The following is a 6,261-nucleotide window of genomic DNA, read 5'->3' as shown; positions in this document are numbered from 1 at the left end:
GGGAAGAGAAAGAACATATATTCTGAAGGAACTGTAAGGGATGGAAAATCACCCCATTCCAGTGAGGAAGGATTGTGACACAACTTTAGATAGACAACTTCAGACAATTTCAGCATTGTATTTTCAGTAACACCTTAAAGAGAAAATAGAGAACCTGTAAATGTTGATCAACAAAGTAAAAAGTTCCAAGAGTGCCCTATCCCTTTGACTTTCAAATGGGGATGGGGAGGGACCAACATTTACATCCATACTCCTGAAAGACAGAGCAAAAGTGAGAAGAAACTGGTGAAAATATGTGTAGAACTGACTACTTTTATCATCAGTGACCTCATAAGGAACTATGCAGAACTAAGAAATATTTGGAATTAAGCCTATTTTAAAAAACAAACAAACAAACAAACAAAAAACCCCAAGACATCAAGCAGTATAACAAATATATAGTAGAGAACCCATAAGGGCATAAAGGGTACCACACATAAGGTGGTAGGCTGTGCTCAGACAGCCTGGTCCCAGGTGGAACAAAGATCTGGAACCCCTGAGCCTGAGTGGGGGTGATTTCCACCTGCATGGGACAGAAGGAGTTCAGCCATGCCTCCTGGGCACCTGGCTCCTGTCTTGTAGCTACATCCTCCCACAGCCCTCCTGCAAAGAGGTATGAGGCATCAATCACATAGTAGTTGCACCAAGCCCTCTGACATGCAAATAAGGTTTCCCCAAATTCTCAATGCAAGCCAATGAGAAGTACCTGCTGTCAAACCCTGAATCATCCCCAAAAACTGTATATAAATCTATCCAGGGAATAAAAGGTGTGCAAGAACTACTCCGAGCCTTTTGTCCTAACAGCTTTAACACTTGGGAAGATATCTGCTCTCCTGAAGCGCCCCCTGAGGTTCTGCCACACTCCTCACTGACTAGTTGGCCTCTCTCGTCCTCAGCCCCACCTGACTCAGTGCAGGGTCGCTCAGAATTACAGAATAGCCTGGAAGGCATGGTAGAGACAGAGGTGGAGCCAACTGCCTCAGTGGAAGTGGGGAAGCAACTACCCCTCCCTGCCCGCAATCGCTTTCCTTCTCCAGAACCCTTGCACCAGGCCTTACTAGAGATCTCAGTGGACAGCCTCTGGTACTCAGGTCCACAGCACACTGGCAAACAACATTTGAGAATCCACCTTCCAAAAGATCATGTAAGACTGTAATGACAGGAGTTTGAGATCCTGAGACGAGCTGCCAAAGTAATCAGGCTTTTCATTAATCAGGTAACACTGTAATTACTCTCGGTATCTCAATCAAAGACTATCCACTTCACAACTAATTCTCTTCTATTTCATACCAAAAACATGAAATACAAAATACCGTGTGTGTGTGTGTGTGTGTGTGTGTGTGTGTGTCTGTGTGTGTGTGTGTGTGTGTCTGTGTGTGTGTGTGTGTGTCTGTGTGTGTGTGTGTGTGTGAGAGAGTGTGTGTGTGTGCGTCTGAAGTACTTGAAAGACAAGTGAGGAAAGATTACTGGAAGGTTTTGGAAATTTGTCCTCCATACACAGTATCTGTTCAGAATTTGATAATAAATAGATTTGGAGGTACAAATGAAAAGTTGTGGAATTTTGATAGTAGTGGGCATACATTGTATGAGTGGCTTTCATTGTGATATTTCTTGCATTTATATAACACACTTAGACCTCTGCATTAGTGACATATTGCTCAGCAGCTTCCACTTATCTCCCTCAACAACTTTTATCATTATACTTCATTATCATTACTATCATTTCATTTTGTTTTTCCCTTTGAATTTTATGGATGGGATGAAATACACAACAGATGCCACTCTAAGTTAGTTCATTTTGTAGGCTACTATGTTGTCTATTTTGTTAAACTTTCTACAAATTATATTATTTATATTTTATAATTAATATAATTAATTGTATAATATAATTTTTGACTAATTCATCCACTGATGAATTCCCAGGCTGTTTTTACAACTTGTTTTTTAAGAATAATATCACAGTGAACATCGGAATGAACTTACCCTCTCAATATGCTTAAATGTTCAGGAATGGTGGAATTGAATTCTAAGGTAGTTGTAGTTCAAGGACTGTTTGTTTTGTTTTGATTTGTTTTGTTATTTTGATTTATTCATTTTATATCTCTCTCACTGCTCCTCTCCCCAGTCACACCTTCCCGCAATCCTTCCTCCCGTTTTGCATCCCCTTCTCCTCTGAGCAAAGGAGGCTCCTCTGGATATCCCCCTACCCTGTCACATCAAGTCTCTGCAAGCCTGAGTGTATCCTCTCCCACTGAGGCCAGAAAAGGTAACCAAGGAAGAAGAATATAGCCCACAGACAGGGAATAAGTTTTGGTATAGCCCTGCTCCAGTGGTTTGGTCCACATGAAGACCAAGCTGCACATCTGCTACATATGTGCAGGAGTGAAGGGGTAGGTCCAGCAGGTTTATGCTCCTTGGTTGGAGGATCTGTCACTGAAATCCCAAAGGGTCTAGGTTAGTTGACTCTGTTAGTCTTCCTGTGGAGTTCCTATCTTCTTCAGGGCTCAAAATCCCAACTCCAACTTTTCCAGATTATTCCCCAAGCTCCATCCACTGTTTGGCTGTAGGTCTCTGCATCCATCTGAGCCAGGGTTCAGTGAAGCCTCTTTGAAGACAGTCATGCTAGATTTCTGTCTGCAAGCATGACAGAGTATAATTAATAGTGTAAGGGATTGGTGCTTACCCATAGAATGTGTCTCAAGTTGGCCCATTTGACCCATTTGCTCAGTATCTGCTCATCCCTCATTCCTCCATTTCCTGTAGACAATATAAAGTTTATATAGATAGTTTTATGCATGCAATGGTGTCCCTGATACTCCACTTAGATTCCTGCCTGGCTACAGACAGTGGCCTTTTCAGGTTCTGTATTCTCAAGCTCTGAATCACAGCTGTATTGACCCCCCACTGATTCTTGTGTGCTGACCCTATCTTTGGTCTCTGTCATATCCTGAATATGCCCCCTACTTCCTACCTCCCCACCCCACTGTCAGTTATAGATTCCCATTCGTTATCTTGCTTATCTGGCCATCTCTCCTTTCCTCCCCACACCTGATCTTGACATACCTCCCATTCGCCACCCCAGCCCCTCTCCCACTTTGTTCTCTATCTCTATCTGTGTCCTGTGACTATTTTATTCCCCCTTCTAAGTGAGAGTCAAGCATCCTTGCTTGGACCTTCCTTTTTGTTTAGCTTCTTTGGTGTGTGTATTTTAACATGGGTATCCTATACTTTATGGTTAATATCCACTTATAAGTTAGTACATATGATGTCCTTTGGGGCCTGAGTAACCTCATTTAGAATGATATTCTCAAGTTCCACCCATTTGCCTGCAAAATTCATTATATGTTTGTTTTTAATAGGTGAATAATATTCCATTATGTATATTTACCACATTTTCTGTATCTGTTCTTCAGTTGAAGGACATCTTGATTGTTTTCATATTTTGGCTATTTGAATAAAGTTTCTAAGAATATAGGAGAGCAAGTGTCTTTGTGGGATATTAGAAGAGCATCATTTGGATATATGCCTGGAGTAGTATATTTAGGTCTTGAGGTCAAACTATTTCAAGTTTTCTCAGAAATCACAAAATTGATTTCCAGAGTGTTTGTGCACACTTTGTACCAACAATGGAGGAGTGTTCCCCTTCACATCCTTGCCAGCATGTGGTTTTTTGATCTTAGCCATTCTAACTGGTCTAAGATAGATTATCAGAGTTGTTTTGATTTGCATTGCCATGATGACTAAGAACTTTATACATTTAATTAAGTGCTTTTCAATAATTTAAGATTCCTGTTGAGAATTCTGTTTAGTTCTGCACCCCATTTTTAATTGGGTTCTTTGGTTTGTTGATGTCTAATTTCTTGAATTATTAGAGGTCTGCTATGTTAGGCTCCTGTATGCAAGTATAACAGAGTACCATTATTAATGTTAGGGATTGGTCTTGTTCATAGGATGTGTTCTGAGTTGGGCTGGTTACTGTTTGGCTTTTTCTTCATTCTCTTCTTTAAGCCTGAATTTCTTATAGACAACAAAATTTTTGGATTGAAAGTTTTGGGACTGGGTTGGTGCTCTTACCCTTTCACTGTAGGTCTTTTTTAAAGAAAGTGCCCTCTTCAGATACTATGTCCCTACTGTTAAGCAACTTGGCTAAGGTCACCTACATTGACTCCTGGGAGCCTCCCTCACACCTGGTTTCTGGGTCCTCCTAAGCTGATCCCCAACACCCTACTTCTGGATACTGCAGATTTCCATTCATGTTCCTGGCCTCACTCTGTTCTCTTCCTACAATGATCCTGAGTCCCCTATTTCCCTTCCCCTCTGCTATGTCACTCAAAAAAGTTAAACATAAGAAAAGTCTGAGCAAGGATGCTTGAATCTTAGAAGGGGAAATAAAACAGATTATGTTATCTGACATTTGAAAATTGACCCATTATTCTATATTTCTTTAGTATTTTGAATATTAATTTCTTTACCCATTGTGAATTTCAAAGATAATTTTGATCAATGTGTTTATGGGTAAAATATCTGTGCACTGTCCTACATTTAAAGCTAAGAACAAGTAGTGGTGTAGGGGATATATCTTATGCCTGTCACCTTCCAAGAGTTCCTAGAGTTTATAAGCTCTGTTTTTTCCAATTGTAGGTAATATGTTTAATTCAATCTCTACATATTATACATAGAAAAATCACATAATTTAACTAATATTGAAATTAGACCCTAGTAGGGACTGGATGGGCCCGATTCTGTTATTCGCAAAAGGGATAAACAATGTGTTTATTTCTTAAATAACAGTGAACATGTATATGTGTGCATGTGTTTTCTCATTTATATATCTGAGATTTTGAAATTGACGATGGAAATAAGAAAAAGCCATCAGATTCCTTGAAGCTGAAATTGTAGCAGTCTGCCATGTGTGCTTAGATCTGCACTCAGGTCCTTTAAAAGAACAAGTAGTGTTTTGAACTGCTAAATCAACTCTCTGGCCCTTCATCAATATGCAAAATACACCTGTTCTTTGACACCTTAACTTATCATGTTAAAAAAAACAAAACTGAAAAAAAAATGTCAGTTCAAGCATATCTTAAATGATGAGGCAGGGGATTATATGATGCTGAGAAAACACCTTAAACCATAAGAATTTAAAAGCATATGAGAAAACAAATCTGAGCATAAAATCCCTGAGGACTATTCATAGTTAAATTATCATGATCCTGTTTTTAACCCTTTACCCATCATCATAATACCCCATTATTTAACCTGAATAAGTCTTCAAATCTTCTCTCTCTCTCTCTCTCTCTCTCTCTCTCTCTCTCTCTCTCTCTCTCTCTCACACACACACACACACACACACACAAACACATGCACACAAGTAAAAGCACGTGAATGTAGAGGAGGATTAATTGAAAAGCAAGAAGTATCAGTAGTAACAATGTAGAAATAAACAGAACTGATCTTTTGTGAATATCATCATAAGCAGTGTTATTATATAGTGATTTTTAAAGTAACACAATGGATGAGTTCTTTCTTTCTTTTTTTAATATTTTTATTACATATTTTCCTCAATTACATTTCCAATGCTATCCCAAAAGTCCACCATACCCACCCACCCAATTCGCTACCCACCCATTCCCATTTTTTTGGCCCTGGCATTACCCTGGGGCATATAAAGTTTGCAAGTCCAATGGGCCTCTCTTTCAAGTGATGGCCTACTAGGCCATCTTTTGATCCATATGCACCTAGAGACAGAGCTCCGGGGTACTGTTTAGTTCAAAATGTTGTTCCACCTACAGGGTTGCAAATCCCTTTAGCTCCTTGGGTACTTTCTCTAGCTCCTCCATTGGGAGCCCTGTGATCTATCCACTAGCTTACTGTGAGCATCCACTTCTGTGTTTGCTAGGCCACTGCATAGTTTCACAAGAGACAGCTATATCTGGGTCCTTTGAGCAAAGTGTTGCTAGTGTATGCAATGGTGTCAGCGTTTGGAAGCTGATTATGGGGTGGATCCCTGGATATGGCAGTCTCTAGATGGTCCATCCTTTCATCACAGCTCCAAACTTTGTCTCTGTAAATCCTTCCATGGGAGTTTTGTTCCAAATTCTAAGTAGGGGCAAACTTCAGTCTTCATTCTTCTTGAGTTTCATGTGTTTAGCAAATTGTATCTTATATCTTGGGTATCCTAAGTTTCTGGGCTAATATACACTTATCAGTGAGTACATATTGTGT

The sequence above is a fragment of the Mus caroli genome, chromosome 1, assembly GCF_900094665.2.
Source record: "Mus caroli chromosome 1, CAROLI_EIJ_v1.1, whole genome shotgun sequence".
Lineage (NCBI taxonomy): Eukaryota > Metazoa > Chordata > Mammalia > Rodentia > Muridae > Mus > Mus caroli.
Note: the sequence above shows the minus strand (reverse complement) of the source record.